Here is a 15,639-nt window from a genome sequence, read left to right as displayed (position 1 = left end):
CCCTGCCCGGGGAATAAACTTTTTAGTTTTCGAGCCACCCCGAAAAGCCGAATTAGCATGATTACTTCTTGCGGATACCCCACCCGAGTGTGCCGGTGCAAATTTGAAGCCCGTCTATGTTTTACTTTGGCGGTAATCGACGATTTTTGGTCAAATTATGACGTCACTTTTGCACCAAAAAGTTGTAATTTCCAAGGTTTTGCGAATTTTGCATGACTCCACACAGGAAAGTTGTTCAGGATGCTCAACTTGGTCGATTTGCACCGTCAAAACGCGATTTCCAGAGTTGACTGTTAGAAAAACAAGATGGCCGCTCTTCCATTTTCCCTGCCCGGGGAATAAACTTTTTAATTTTCGAGCCGTCCCGAAAAGCCGAATTAGCGTGATTACTTCTTGCGGATACCCCACCCGAGTGTGCCGGTGCAAATTTGAACCCCTTTAATGTTTTACTTTGGCGGTTATCGACGTTTTTTGGTCAAATTATGACGTCACTTTTGCACCAAAAAGTTGTAATTTCCAAGGTTTTGCGAATTTTGCATGACTCCACACAGGAAAGTTGTTCAGGATGCTCAACTTGGTCGATTTGCACCGTCAAAACGCGATTTCCAGAATTGACTGTTAGAAAAACAAGATGGCCGCTCTTCCCTTTTCCTTGCCCGGGGAATAAACTTTTTAGTTTTCGAGCCACCCCGAAAAGCCGAATTAGCGTGATTACTTCTTGCGGATACCCCACCCGAGTGTGCCGGTGCAAATTTGAAGCCCGTCTATGTTTTACTTTGGCGGTTATCGACGTTTTTTGGTCAAATTATGACGTCACTTTTGCACCAAAAAGTTGTAATTTCCAAGGTTTTGCGAATTTTGCATGACTCCACACAGGAAAGTTGTTCAGGATGCTCAACTTGGTCGATTTGCACCGTCAAAACGCGATTTCCAGAATTGACTGTTAGAAAAACAAGATGGCCGCTCTTCCCTTTTCCTTGCCCGGGGAATAAACTTTTTAGTTTTCGAGCCACCCCGAAAAGCCGAATTAGCGTGATTACTTCTTGCGGATACCCCACCCGAGTGTGCCGGTGCAAATTTGAACCCCTTTAATGTTTTACTTTGGCGGTAATCAACGATTTTTGGTCAAATTATGACGTCACTTTTGCACCAAAAAGTTGTAATTCCCAAGGTTTTGCGAATTTTGCATGACTCCACACAGGAAAGTTGTTCAGGATGCTCAACTTGGTCGATTTGCACCGTCAAAACGCGATTTCCAGATTTGACTATTAGAAAAACATGATGTCCGCTCTTCCATTTTCCCTGCCCGGGGAATAAACTTTTTAATTTTCGAGCCACCCCGAAAAGCCGAATTAGCATGATTACTTCTTGCAGATACCCCACCCGAGTGTGCCGGTGCAAATTTGAAGCCCGTCTATGTTTTACTTTGGCTGTAATCGACGATTTTTGGTCAAATTATGACGTCTCTTTTGCACCAAAAAGTTGTAATTTCTAAGGTTTTGCGAATTTTGCATGACTCCACACAGGAAAGTTGTTCAGGATGCTCAACTTGGTCGATTTGCACCGTCAAAACGCGATTTCCAGAGTTGACTGTTAGAAAAACAAGATGGCCGCTCTTCCATTTTTCCTGCCCGGGGAATAAACTTTTTAATTTTCGAGCCACCCCGAAAAGCCAAATTAGCGTGATTACTTCTTGCGGATACCCCACCGAGTGTGCCGGTGCAAATTTGAACCCCTTTAATGTTTTACTTTGGCGGTAATCGACGATTTTTGGTCAGATTATGACGTCACTTTTGCACCAAAAAGTTGTAATTTCCAAGGTTTTGCCAGTTTTGCATGACTCCACACAGGAAAGTTGTTCAGGATGCTCAACTTGGTCGATTTGCACCGTCAAAACGCGATTTCCAGAGTTGACTATTAGAAAAACAAGATGGCCGCTCTTCCATTTTCCCTGCCCGGGGAATAAACTTTTTAATTTTCGAGCCACCCAGAAAAGCCGAATTAGCGTGATTACTTCTTGCGGATACCCAACCCGAGTGTGCCGGTGCAAATTTGAACCCCTTTAATGTTTTACTTTGGCGGTAATCAACGATTTTTGGTCAAATTATGACGTCACTTTTGCACCAAAAAGTTGTAATTCCCAAGGTTTTGCGAATTTTGCATGACTCCACACAGGAAAGTTGTTCAGGATGCTCAACTTGGTCGATTTGCACCGTCAAAACGCGATTTCCAGATTTGACTATTAGAAAAACATGATGTCCGCTCTTCCATTTTCCCTGCCCGGGGAATAAACTTTTTAATTTTCGAGCCACCCCGAAAAGCCGAATTAGCATGATTACTTCTTGCAGATACCCCACCCGAGTGTGCCGGTGCAAATTTGAAGCCCGTCTATGTTTTACTTTGGCTGTAATCGACGATTTTTGGTCAAATTATGACGTCTCTTTTGCACCAAAAAGTTGTAATTTCCAAGGTTTTGCGAATTTTGCATGACTCCACACAGGAAAGTTGTTCAGGATGCTCAACTTGGTCGATTTGCACCGTCAAAACGCGATTTCCAGAGTTGACTGTTAGAAAAACAAGATGGCCGCTCTTCCATTTTCCCTGCCCGGGGAATAAACTTTTTAATTTTCGAGCCACCCCGAAAAGCCAAATTAGCGTGATTACTTCTTGCGGATACCCCACCGAGTGTGCCGGTGCAAATTTGAACCCCTTTAATGTTTTACTTTGGCGGTAATCGACGATTTTTGGTCAGATTATGACGTCACTTTTGCACCAAAAAGTTGTAATTTCCAAGGTTTTGCCAGTTTTGCATGACTCCACACAGGAAAGTTGTTCAGGATGCTCAACTTGGTCGATTTGCACCGTCAAAACGCGATTTCCAGAGTTGACTATTAGAAAAACAAGATGGCCGCTCTTCCATTTTCCCTGCCCGGGGAATAAACTTTTTAATTTTCGAGCCACCCAGAAAAGCCGAATTAGCGTGATTACTTCTTGCGGATACCCAACCCGAGTGTGCCGGTGCAAATTTGAACCCCTTTAATGTTTTACTTTGGCGGTAATCGACGATTTTTGGTCAAATTATGACGTCACTTTTGCACCAAAAAGTTGTAATTTCCAAGGTTTTGCGAATTTTGCATGACTCCACACAGGAAAGTTGTTCAGGATGCTCAACTTGGTCGATTTGCACCGTCAAAACGCGATTTCCAGAGTTGACTGTTAGAAAAACAAGATGGCCGCTCTTCCCTTTTCCCTGCCCAGGGAATAAACTTTTTAATTTTCGAGCCGCCCCGAAAAGCCGAATTAGCGTGATTACTTCTTGCGGATACCCCACCCGAGTGTGCCGGTGCAAATTTGAAGCCCGTCTATGTTTTACTTTGGCGGTTATCGACGTTTTTTGGTCAAATTATGACGTCACTTTTGCACCAAAAAGTTGTAAATTCCAAGGTTTTGCGAATTTTGCATGACTCCACACAGGAAAGTTGTTCAGGATGCTCAACTTGGTCGATTTGCACCGTCAAAACGTGATTTCCAGAGTTGACTATTAGAAAAACAAGATGGCCGCTCTTCCATTTTCCCTGCCCGGGGAATAAACTTTTTAATTTTCGAGCCACCCCGAAAAGCCGAACTAGCGTGATTACTTCTTGCGGATACCCCACCCGAGTGTGCCGGTGCAAATTTGAACCCCGTTAATGTTTAACTTTGGCGGTTATCGACGATTTTTGTTCAAATTATGACGTCACTTTTGCACCAAAAAGTTGTAATTTCCAAGGTTTTGCTAATTTTGCATGACTCCACACAGGAAAGTTGTTCAGGATGCTCAACTTGGTCGATTTGCACCGTCAAAACGCGATTTCCAGAGTTGACTATTAGAAAAACAAGATGGCCGCTCTTCCATTTTCCCTGCCCGGGGAATAAACTTTTTAATTTTCGAGCCACCCCGAAAAGCCGAACTAGCGTGATTACTTCTTGCGGATACCCCACCCGAGTGTGCCGGTGCAAATTTGAACCCCTTTAATGTTTTACTTTGGCGGTAATCGACGATTTTTGGTCAAATTATGACGTCACTTTTGCACCAAAAAGTTGTAATTTCCAAGGTTTTGCGAATTTTGCATGACTCCACACAGGAAAGTTGTTCAGGATGCTCAACTTGGTCGATTTGCACCGTCAAAACGCGATTTCCAGAGTTGACTGTTAGAAAAACAAGATGGCCGCTCTTCCATTTTCCCTGCCCAGGGAATAAACTTTTTAATTTTCGAGCCGCCCCGAAAAGCCGAATTAGCGTGATTACTTCTTGCGGATACCCCACCCGAGTGTGCCGGTGCAAATTTGAAGCCCGTCTATGTTTTACTTTGGCGGTTATCGACGTTTTTTGGTCAAATTATGACGTCACTTCTGCACCAAAAAGTTGTAATTACCAAGGTTTTGCGAATTTTGCATGACTCCACACAGGAAAGTTGTTCAGGATGCTCAACTTGGTCGATTTGCACCGTCAAAACGCGATTTCCAGAGTTGACTATTAGAAAAACAAGATGTCCGCTCTTCCATTTTCCCTGCCCGGGGAATAAACTTTTTAATTTTCGAGCCACCCCGAAAAGCCGAACTAGCATGATTACTTCTTGCGGATACCCCACCCGAGTGTGCCGGTGCAAATTTGAACCCCTTTAATGTTTTACTTTGGCGGTAATCGACGATTTTTGGTCAAATTATGACGTCACTTTTGCACCAAAAAGTTGTAAATTCCAAGGTTTTGCGAATTTTGCATGACTCCACACAGGAAAGTTGTTCAGGATGCTCAACTTGGTCGATTTGCACCGTCAAAACGCGATTTCCAGAGTTGACTATTAGAAAAACAAGATGGCCGCTCTTCCATTTTCCCTGCCCGGGGAATAAACTTTTTAATTTTCGAGCCACCCCGAAAAGCCGAATTAGCATGATTACTTCTTGCAGATACCCCACCCGAGTGTGCCGGTGCAAATTTGAAGCCCGTCTATGTTTTACTTTGGCGGTAATCGACGATTTTTGGTCAAATTATGACGTCACTTTTGCACCAAAAAGTTGTAATTTCCAAGGTTTTGCGAATTTTGCATGACTCCACACAGGAAAGTTGTTCAGGATGCTCAACTTGGTCGATTTGCACCGTCAAAACGCGATTTCCAGAGTTGACTGTTAGAAAAACAAGATGGCCGCTCTTCCATTTTTCCTGCCCGGGGAATAAACTTTTTAATTTTCGAGCCACCCCGAAAAGCCAAATTAGCGTGATTACTTCTTGCGGATACCCCACCGAGTGTGCCGGTGCAAATTTGAACCCCTTTAATGTTTTACTTTGGCGGTAATCGACGATTTTTGGTCAGATTATGACGTCACTTTTGCACCAAAAAGTTGTAATTTTCAAGGTTTTGCCAGTTTTGCATGACTCCACACAGGAAAGTTGTTCAGGATGCTCAACTTGGTCGATTTGCACCGTCAAAACGCGATTTCCAGAGTTGACTATTAGAAAAACAAGATGGCCGCTCTTCCATTTTCCCTGCCCGGGGAATAAACTTTTTAATTTTCGAGCCACCCAGAAAAGCCGAATTAGCGTGATTACTTCTCTTGCGGATACCCAACCCGAGTGTGCCGGTGCAAATTTGAACCCCTTTAATGTTTTACTTTGGCGGTAATCGACGATTTTTGGTCAAATTATGACGTCACTTTTGCACCAAAAAGTTGTAGTTTCCAAGGTTTTGCGAATTTTGCATGACTCCACACAGGAAAGTTGTTCAGGATGCTCAACTTGGGCGATTTGCACCGTCAAAACGCGATTTCCAGAGTTGACTGTTAGAAAAACAAGATGGCCGCTCTTCCCTTTTCCCTGCCCGGGGAATAAACTTTTTAAATTCGAGCCATCCCGAAAAGCCGAATTAGCGTGATTACTTCTTGCGGATACCCCACCCGAGTGTGCCGGTGCAAATTTGAACCCCTTTAATGTTTTACTTTGGCGGTAATCGACGATTTTTGGTCAAATTATGACGTCACTTTTGCACCAAAAAGTTGTAATTCCCAAGGTTTTGCGAATTTTGCATGACTCCACACAGGAAAGTTGTTCAGGATGCTCAACTTGGTCGATTTGCACCGTCAAAACGCGATTTCCAGAGTTGACTATTAGAAAAACAAGATGGCCGCTCTTCCATTTTCCCTGCCCGGGGAATAAACTTTTTAATTTTCGAGCCACCCCGAAAAGCCGAACTAGCGTGATTACTTCTTGCGGATACCCCACCCGAGTGTGCCGGTGCAAATTTTATGAGGTCACTTTTGCACCAAAAAGTTGTAATTTCCAAGGTTTTGCTAATTTTGCATGACTCCACACAGGAAAGTTGTTCAGGATGCTCAACTTGGTCGATTTGCACCGTCAAAACGCGGTTTCCAGAGTTGACTATTAGAAAAACAAGATGGCCGCTCTTCCATTTTCCCTGCCCGGGGAATAAACTTTTTAATTTTCGAGCCACCCCGAAAAGCCGAACTAGCGTGATTACTTCTTGCGGATACCCCACCCGAGTGTGCCGGTGCAAATTTGAACCCCTTTAATGTTTTACTTTGGCGGTAATCGACGATTTTTGGTCAAATTATGACGTCACTTTTGCACCAAAAAGTTGTAATTTCCAAGGTTTTGCGAATTTTGCATGACTCCACACAGGAAAGTTGTTCAGGATGCTCAACTTGGTCGATTTGCACCGTCAAAACGCGATTTCCAGAGTTGACTGTTAGAAAAACAAGATGGCCGCTCTTCCATTTTCCCTGCCCGGGGAATAAACTTTTTAATTTTCGAGCCACCCCGAAAAGCCGAATTAGCGTGATTACTTCTTGCGGATACCCCACCCGAGTGTGCCGGTGCAAATTTGAACCCCTTTAATGTTTTACTTTGGCGGTAATCGACGATTTTTGGTCAAATTATGACGTCACTTTTGCACCAAAAAGTTGTAATTCCCAAGGTTTTGCGAATTTTGCATGACTCCACACAGGAAAGTTGTTCAGGATGCTCAACTTGGTCGATTTGCACCGTCAAAACGCGATTTCCAGAGTTGACTATTAGAAAAACAAGATGGCCGCTCTTCCATTTTCCCTGCCCGGGGAATAAACTTTTTAATTTTCGAGCCACCCAGAAAAGCTGAATTAGCGTGATTACTTCTTGCGGATACCCAACCCGAGTGTGCCGGTGCAAATTTGAACCCCTTTAATGTTTTACTTTGGCGGTAATCGACGATTTTTGGTCAAATTATGACGTCACTTTTGCACTAAAAAGTTGTAATTTCCAAGGTTTTGCGAATTTTGCATGACTCCACACAGGAAAGTTGTTCAGGATGCTCAACTTGGGCGATTTGCACCGTCAAAACGCGATTTCCAGAGTTGACTGTTAGAAAAACAAGATGGCCGCTCTTCCCTTTTCCCTGCCCGGGGAATAAACTTTTTAGTTTTCGAGCCATCCCGAAAAGCCGAATTAGCGTGATTACTTCTGGCGGATACCCCACCCGAGTGTGCCGGTGCAAATGTGAACCCCTTTAATGTTTTACTTTGGCGGTAATCGACGATTTTGGTCAAATTATGACGTCACTTTTGCACCAAAAAGTTGTAATTCCCAAGGTTTTGCGAATTTTGCATGACTCCACACAGGAAAGTTGTTCAGGATGCTCAACTTGGTCGATTTGTACCGTCAAAACGCGATTTCCAGAGTTGACTGTTAGAAAAACAAGATGGCCGCTCTTCCCTTTTCCCTGCCCGGGGAATAAACTTTTTAATTTTCGAGCCGCCCCGAAAAGCCGAATTAGCGTGATTACTTCTTGCGGATACCCCACCCGAGTGTGCCGGTGCAAATTTGAAGCCCGTCTATGTTTTATTTGGCGGTTATCGACGTTTTTTGGTCAAATTATGACGTCACTTTTGCACCAAAAAGTTGTAATTTCCAAGGTTTTGCGAATTTTGCATGACTCCACACAGGAAAGTTGTTCAGGATGCTCAACTTGGTCGATTTGCACCGTCAAAACGCGATTTCTAGAGTTGACTGTTAGAAAAACAAGATGGCCGCTCTTCCCTTTTCCTTGCCCGGGGAATAAACTTTTTAGTTTTCGAGCCACCCCGAAAAGCCGAATTAGCGTGATTACTTCTTGCGGATACCCCACCCGAGTGTGCCGGTGCAAATTTGAAGCCCTTTAATGTTTTACTTTGGCGGTAATCAACGATTTTTGGTCAAATTATGACGTCAATTTTGCACCAAAAAGTTGTAATTCCCAAGGTTTTGCGAATTTTGCATGACTCCACACAGGAAAGTTGTTCAGGATGCTCAACTTGGTCGATTTGCACCGTCAAAACGCGATTTCCAGAGTTGACTATTATAAAAACAAGATGGCCGCTCTTCCATTTTCCCTGCCCGGGGAATAAACTTTTTAATTTTCGAGCCACCCCGAAAAGCCGAACTAGCATGATTACTTCTTGCGGATACCCCACCCGAGTGTGCCGGTGCAAATTTGAAGCCCGTCTATGTTTTACTTTGGCGGTTATCGACGTTTTTTGGTCAAATTATGACGTCACTTTTGCACCAAAAAGTTGTAATTTCCAAGGTTTTGCGAATTTTGCATGACTCCACACAGGAAAGTTGTTCAGGATGCTCAACTTGGTCGATTTGCACCGTCAAAACGCGATTTCCAGAGTTGACTGTTAGAAAAACAAGATGGCCGCTCTTCCCTTTTCCTTGCCCGGGGAATAAACTTTTTAGTTTTCGAGCCACCCCGAAAAGCCGAATTAGCGTGATTACTTCTTGCGGATACCCCACCCGAGTGTGCCGGTGCAAATTTGAAGCCCTTTAATGTTTTACTTTGGCGGTAATCAACGATTTTTGGTCAAATTATGACGAAACTTTTGCACCAAAAAGTTGTAATTCCCAAGGTTTTGCGAATTTTGCATGACTCCACACAGGAAAGTTGTTCAGGATGCTCAACTTGGTCGATTTGCACCGTCAAAACGCGATTTCCAGAGTTGACTATTATAAAAACAAGATGGCCGCTCTTCCATTTTCCCTGCCCGGGGAATAAACTTTTTAATTTTCGAGCCACCCCGAAAAGCCGAACTAGCATGATTACTTCTTGCGGATACCCCACCCGAGTGTGCTGGTGCAAATTTGAACCTCTTTAATGTTTTACTTTGGCGGTAATCGACGATTTTTGGTCAAATTATGACGTCACTTTTGCACCAAAAAGTTGTAATTCCCAAGGTTTTGCGAATTTTGCATGACTCCACACAGGAAAGTTGTTCAGGATGCTCAACTTGGGCGATTTGCACCGTCAAAACGCGATTTCCAGAGTTGACTGTTAGAAAAACAAGATGGCCGCTCTTCCCTTTTCCCTGCCCGGGGAATAAACTTTTTAGTTTTCGAGCCACCCCGAAAAGCCGAATTAGCGTGATTACTTCTTGCGGATACCCAACCCGAGTGTGCCGGTGCAAATTTGAAGCCCTTTAATGTTTTACTTTGGCGGTAATCAACGATTTTTGGTCAAATTATGACGTCACTTTTGCACCAAAAAGTTGTAACTCCCAAGGTTTTGCGAATTTTGCATGACTCCAGACAGGAAAGTTGTTCAGGATGATCAACTTGGTCGATTTGCACCGTCAAAACGCGATTTCCAGAGTTGACTATTATAAAAACAAGATGGCCGCTCTTCCATTTTCCCTGCCCGGGGAATAAACTTTTTAATTTTCGAGCCACCCCGAAAAGCCGAACTAGCATGATTTCTTCTTGCGGATACCCCACCCGAGTGTGCCGGTGCAAATTTGAACCCCTTTAATGTTTGGCGGTAATCGACGATTTTTGGTCAAATTATGACGTCACTTTTGCACCAAAAAGTTGTAATTCCCAAGGTTTTGCGAATTTTGCATGACTCCACACAGGAAAGTTGTTCAGGATGCTCAACTTGGGCGATTTGCACCGTCAAAACGCGATTTCCAGAGTTGACTGTTAGAAAAACAAGATGGCCGCTCTTCCCTTTTCCCTGCCCGGGGAATAAACTTTTTAGTTTTCGAGCCACCCCGAAAAGCCGAATTAGCGTGATTACTTCTTGCGGATACCCCACCCGAGTGTGCCGGTGCAAATTTGAAGCCCTTTAATGTTTTACTTTGGCGGTAATCAACGATTTTTGGTCAAATTATGACGTCACTTTTGCACCAAAAAGTTGTAATTCCCAAGGTTTTGCGAATTTTGCATGACTCCACACAGGAAAGTTGTTCAGGATGCTCAACTTGGGCGATTTGCACCGTCAAAACTCGATTTCCAGAGTTGACTATTAGAAAAACAAGATGTCCGCTCTTCCATTTTCCCTGCCCGGGGAATAAACTTTTTAATTTTCGAGCCACCCCGAAAAGCCGAACTAGCATGATTACTTCTTGCGGATACCCCACCCGAGTGTGCCGGTGCAAATTTGAACCCCTTTAATGTTTTACTTTGGCGGTAATCGACGATTTTTGGTCAAATTATGACGTCACTTTTGCACCAAAAAGTTGTAATTTCCAAGGTTTTGCGAATTTTGCATGACTCCACACAGGAAAGTTGTTCAGGATGCTCAACTTGGTCGACTTGCACCGTCAAAACGCGATTTCCAGAGTTGACTATTAGAAAAACAAGATGGCCGCTCTTCCATTTTCCCTGCCCGGGGAATAAACTTTTTAATTTTCGAGCCACCCCGATGCGCCGAATTAGCATGATTACTTCTTGCGGATACCCCACCCGAGTGTGCCGGTGCAAATTTGAAGCCTGTCTATGTTTTACTTTGGCGGTAATCGACGATTTTTGGTCAAATTATGACGTCACTTTTGCACCAAAAAGTTGTAATTTCCAAGGTTTTGCGAATTTTGCATGACTCCACACAGGAAAGTTGTTCAGGATGCTCAACTTGGTCGATTTGCACCGTCAAAACGCGATTTCCAGAGTTGACTATTAGAAAAACAAGATGGCCGCTCTTCCATTTTCCCTGCCCGGGGAATAAACTTTTTAATTTTCGAGCCACCCCGAAAAGCCGAATTAGCATGATTACTTCTTGCGGATACCCCACCCGAGTGTGCCGGTGCAAATTTGAACCCCTTTAATGTTTTACTTTGGCGGTAATCGACGATTTTTGGTCAAATTATGACGTCACTTTTGCACCAAAAAGTTGTAATTTCCAAGGTTTTGCGAATTTTGCATGACTCCACACAGGAAAGTTGTTCAGGATGCTCAACTTGGTCGATTTGCACCGTCAAAACGCGATTTCCAGAGTTGACTATTATAAAAACAAGATGGCCGCTCTTCCCTTTTCCCTTCCCGGGGAATAAACTTTTTAATTTTCGAGCCACCCAGAAAAGCCGAATTAGCGTGATTACTTCTTGCGGATACCCCACCCGAGTGTGCCGGTGCAAATTTGAACACCTTTAATGTTTTACTTTGGCGGTAATCGACGATTTTTGGTCAAATTATGACGTCACTTTTGCACCAAAAAGTGGTAATTCCCAAGGTTTTGCGAATTTTGCATGACTCCACACAGGAAAGTTGTTCAGGATGCTCAACTTGGTCGATTTCCAGAGATTTCGCGATTTCCAGAGTTGACTATTAGAAAAACAAGATGTCCGCTCTTCCATTTTCCCTGCCCGGGGAATAAACTTTTTAATTTTCGAGCCACCCCGAAAAGCCGAATTAGCATGATTACTTCTTGCGGATACCCCACCCGAGTGTGTCGGTGCAAATTTGAAGCCCGTCTATGTTTTACTTTGGAGGTAATCGACGATTTTTGGTCAAATTATGACGTCACTTTGGCACCAAAAAGTTGTCATTTCCAAGGTTTTGCGAATTTTGCATGACTCCACACAGGAAAGTTGTTCAGGATGCTCAACTTGGTCGATTTGCACCGTCAAAACGCGATTTCCAGAGTTGACTGTTAGAAAAACAAGATGGCCGCTCTTCCATTTTTCCTGCCCGGGGAATAAACTTTTTAATTTTCGAGCCGCCCCGAAAAGCCGAATTAGCGTGATTACTTCTTGCGGATACCCCACCCGAGTGTGCCGGTGCAAATTTGAAGCCCGTCTATGTTTTACTTTGGCGGTTATCGACGTTTTTTGGTCAAATTATGACGTCACTTTTGCACCAAAAAGTTGTAATTCCCAAGGTTTTGCGAATTTTGCATGACTCCAAACAGGAAAGTTGTTCAGGATGCTCAACTTGGTCGATTTGCACCGTCAAAACGCGATTTCCAGAGTTGACTATTAGAAAAACAAGATGTCCGCTCTTCCATTTTCCCTGCCCGGGGAATAAACTTTTTAATTTTCGAGCCACCCCGAAAAGCCGAACTAGCATGATTACTTCTTGCGGATACCCCACCCGAGTGTGCCGGTGCAAATTTGAAGCCCTTTAATGTTTTACTTTGGCGGTAATCGACGATTTTTGGTCAAATTATGACGTCACTTTTGCATCAAAAAGTTGTAATTTCCAAGGTTTTGCGAATTTTGCATGACTCCACACAGGAAAGTTGTTCAGGATGCTCAACTTGGTCGATTTGCACCGTCAAAACGCGATTTCAAGAGTTGACTATTAGAAAAACAAGATGGCCGCTCTTCCATTTTCCCTGCCCGGGGAATAAACTTTTTAATTTTCGAGCCACCCCGAAAAGCCGAATTAGCATGATTACTTCTTGCAGATACCACACCCGAGTGTGCCGGTGCAAATTTGAAGCCCGTCTATGTTTTACTTTGGCGGTAATCGACGATTTTTGGTCAAATTATGACGTCACTTTTGCACCAAAAAGTTGTAGTTTCCAAGGTTTTGCGAATTTTGCATGACTCCACACAGGAAAGTTGTTCAGAATGCTCAACTTGGTCGATTTGCACCGTCAAAACGCGATTTCCAGAGTTGACTATTAGAAAAACAAGATGGCCGCTCTTCCCTTTTCCCTGCCCGGGGAATAAACTTTTTAATTTTCGAGCCACCCAGAAAAGCCGAATTAGCGTGATTACTTCTTGCGGATACCCAACCCGAGTGTGCCGGTGCAAATTTGAACCCCTTTAATGTTTTACTTTGGCGGTAATCGACGATTTTTGGTCAAATTATGACGTCACTTTTGCACCAAAAAGTTGTAATTTCCAAGGTTTTGCGAATTTTGCATGACTCCACACAGGAAAGATGTTCAGGATGCTCAACTTGGGCGATTTGCACCGTCAAAACGCGATTTCCAGAGTTGACTGTTAGAAAAACAAGATGGCCGCTCTTCCCTTTTCCCTGCCCGGGGAATAAACTTTTTAGTTTTCGAGCCACCCCGAAAAGTCGAATTAGCGTGATTACTTCTTGCGGATACCCCACCCGAGTGTGCCGGTGCAAATTTGAAGCCCTTTAATGTTTTACTTTGGCGGTAATCAACGATTTTTGGTCAAATTATGACGTCACTTTTGCACCAAAAAGTTGTAATTCCCAAGGTTTTATGAATTTTGCATGACTCCACACAGGAAAGTTGTTCAGGATGCTCAACTTGGTCGATTTGCACCGTCAAAACGCGATTTCCAGAGTTGACTATTAGAAAAACAAGATGTCCGCTCTTCCATTTTCCCTGCCCGGGGAATAAACTTTTTAATTTTCGAGCCACCCCGAAAAGCCGAACTAGCATGATTACTTCTTGCGGATACCCCACCCGAGTGTGCCGGTGCAAATTTGAACCCCTTTAATGTTTTACTTTGGCGGTAATCGACGATTTTTGGTCAAATTATGACGTCACTTTTGCACCAAAAAGTTGTAATTTCCAAGGTTTTGCGAATTTTGCATGACTCCACACAGGAAAGTTGTTCAGGATGCTCAACTTGGTCGATTTGCACCGTCAAAACGCGATTTCCAGAGTTGACTGTTAGAAAAACAAGATGGCCGCTCTTCCATTTTCCCTGCCCGGGGAATAAACTTTTTAATTTTCGAGCCACCCCGAAAAGCCGAATTAGCATGATTACTTCTTGCGGATACCCCACCCGAGTGTGCCGGTGCAAATTTGAAGCCCTTTAATGTTTTACTTTGGCGGTAATCGACGCTTTTTGGTCAAATTATGACGTCACTTTTGCACCAAAAAGTTGTAATTTCCAAGGTTTTGCGAATTTTGCATGACTCCACACAGGAAAGTTGTTCAGGATGCTCAACTTGGTCGATTTGCACCGTCAAAACGCGATTTCCAGAGTTGACTGTTAGAAAAACAAGATGGCCGCTCTTCCCTTTTCCCTGCCCGGGGAATAAACTTTTTAGTTTTCGAGCCAACCCGAAAAGCCAAATTAGCGTGATTACTTCTTGCGGATAACCCCACCCGAGTGAGCCGGTGCAACATTGAAGCCCGTTTATGTTTTACTTTGGCGGTAATCGACGATTTTTGGTCAAATTATGACGTCACTTTTGCACCAAAAAATTGTAATTTCCAAGGTTTTGCGAATTTTGCATGACTCCACACAGGAAAGTTGTTCAGGATGCTCAACTTGGTCGATTTGCACCGTCAAAACGCGATTTCCAGAGTTGACTGTTAGAAAAACAAGATGGCCGCTCTTCCATTTTCCCTGCCCGGGGAATAAACTTTTTAATTTTCGAGCTACCCCGAAAAGCCAAATTAGCGTGATTACTTCTTGCGGATACCCCACCGAGTGTGCCGGTGCAAATTTGAACCCCTTTAATGTTTTACTTTGGCGGTAATCGACAATTTTTGGTCAGATTATGACGTCACTTTTGCACCAAAAAGTTGAAATTTCCCAGGTTTTGCCAGTTTTGCATGACTCCACACAGGAAAGTTGTTCAGGATGCTCAACTTGGTCGATTTGCACCGTCAAAACGCGATTTCCAGAGTTGACTATTAGAAAAACAAGATGGCCGCTATTTCATTTTCCCTGCCTGGGGAATAAACTTTTTAATTTTCGAGCCACCCCGAAAAGCCGAATTACCATGATTACTTCTTGCGGATACCCCACCCGAGTGTGCCGGTGCAAATTTGAACCCCTTTAATGTTTTACTTTGGCGGTAATCGACGATTTTTGGTCAAATTATGACGTCACTTTTGCACCAAAAAGTTGTAATTTCCAAGGTTTTGCGAATTTTGCATGACTCCACACAGGAAAGTTGTTCAGGATGCTCAACTTGGTCGATTTGCACCGTCAAAACGCGATTTCCAGAGTTGACTGTTAGAAAAACAAGATGGCCGCTCTTCCATTTTCCCTGCCCGGGGAATAAACTTTTTAATTTTCGAGCCACCCCGAAAAGCCGAATTAGCATGATTACTTCTTGCGGATACCCCACCCGAGTGTGCCGGTGCAAATTTGAAGCCCTTTAATGTTTTACTTTGGCGGTAATCGACGCTTTTTGGTCAAATTATGACGTCACTTTTGCACCAAAAAGTTGTAATTTCCAAGGTTTTGCGAATTTTGTATGACTCCACACAGGAAAGTTGTTCAGGATGCTCAACTTGGTCGATTTGCACCGTCAAAACGCGATTTCCAGAGTTGACTGTTAGAAAAACAAGATGGCCGCTCTTCCCTTTTCCCTGCCCGGGGAATAAACTTTTTAGTTTTCGAGCCAACCCGAAAAGCCAAATTAGCGTGATTACTTCTTGCGGATAACCCCACCCGAGTGAGCCGGTGCAA

The sequence above is a fragment of the Asterias amurensis genome, chromosome 7 (genome assembly GCF_032118995.1).
Source record: "Asterias amurensis chromosome 7, ASM3211899v1".
Lineage (NCBI taxonomy): Eukaryota > Metazoa > Echinodermata > Asteroidea > Forcipulatida > Asteriidae > Asterias > Asterias amurensis.
This window is presented reverse-complemented; position numbering follows the sequence as displayed.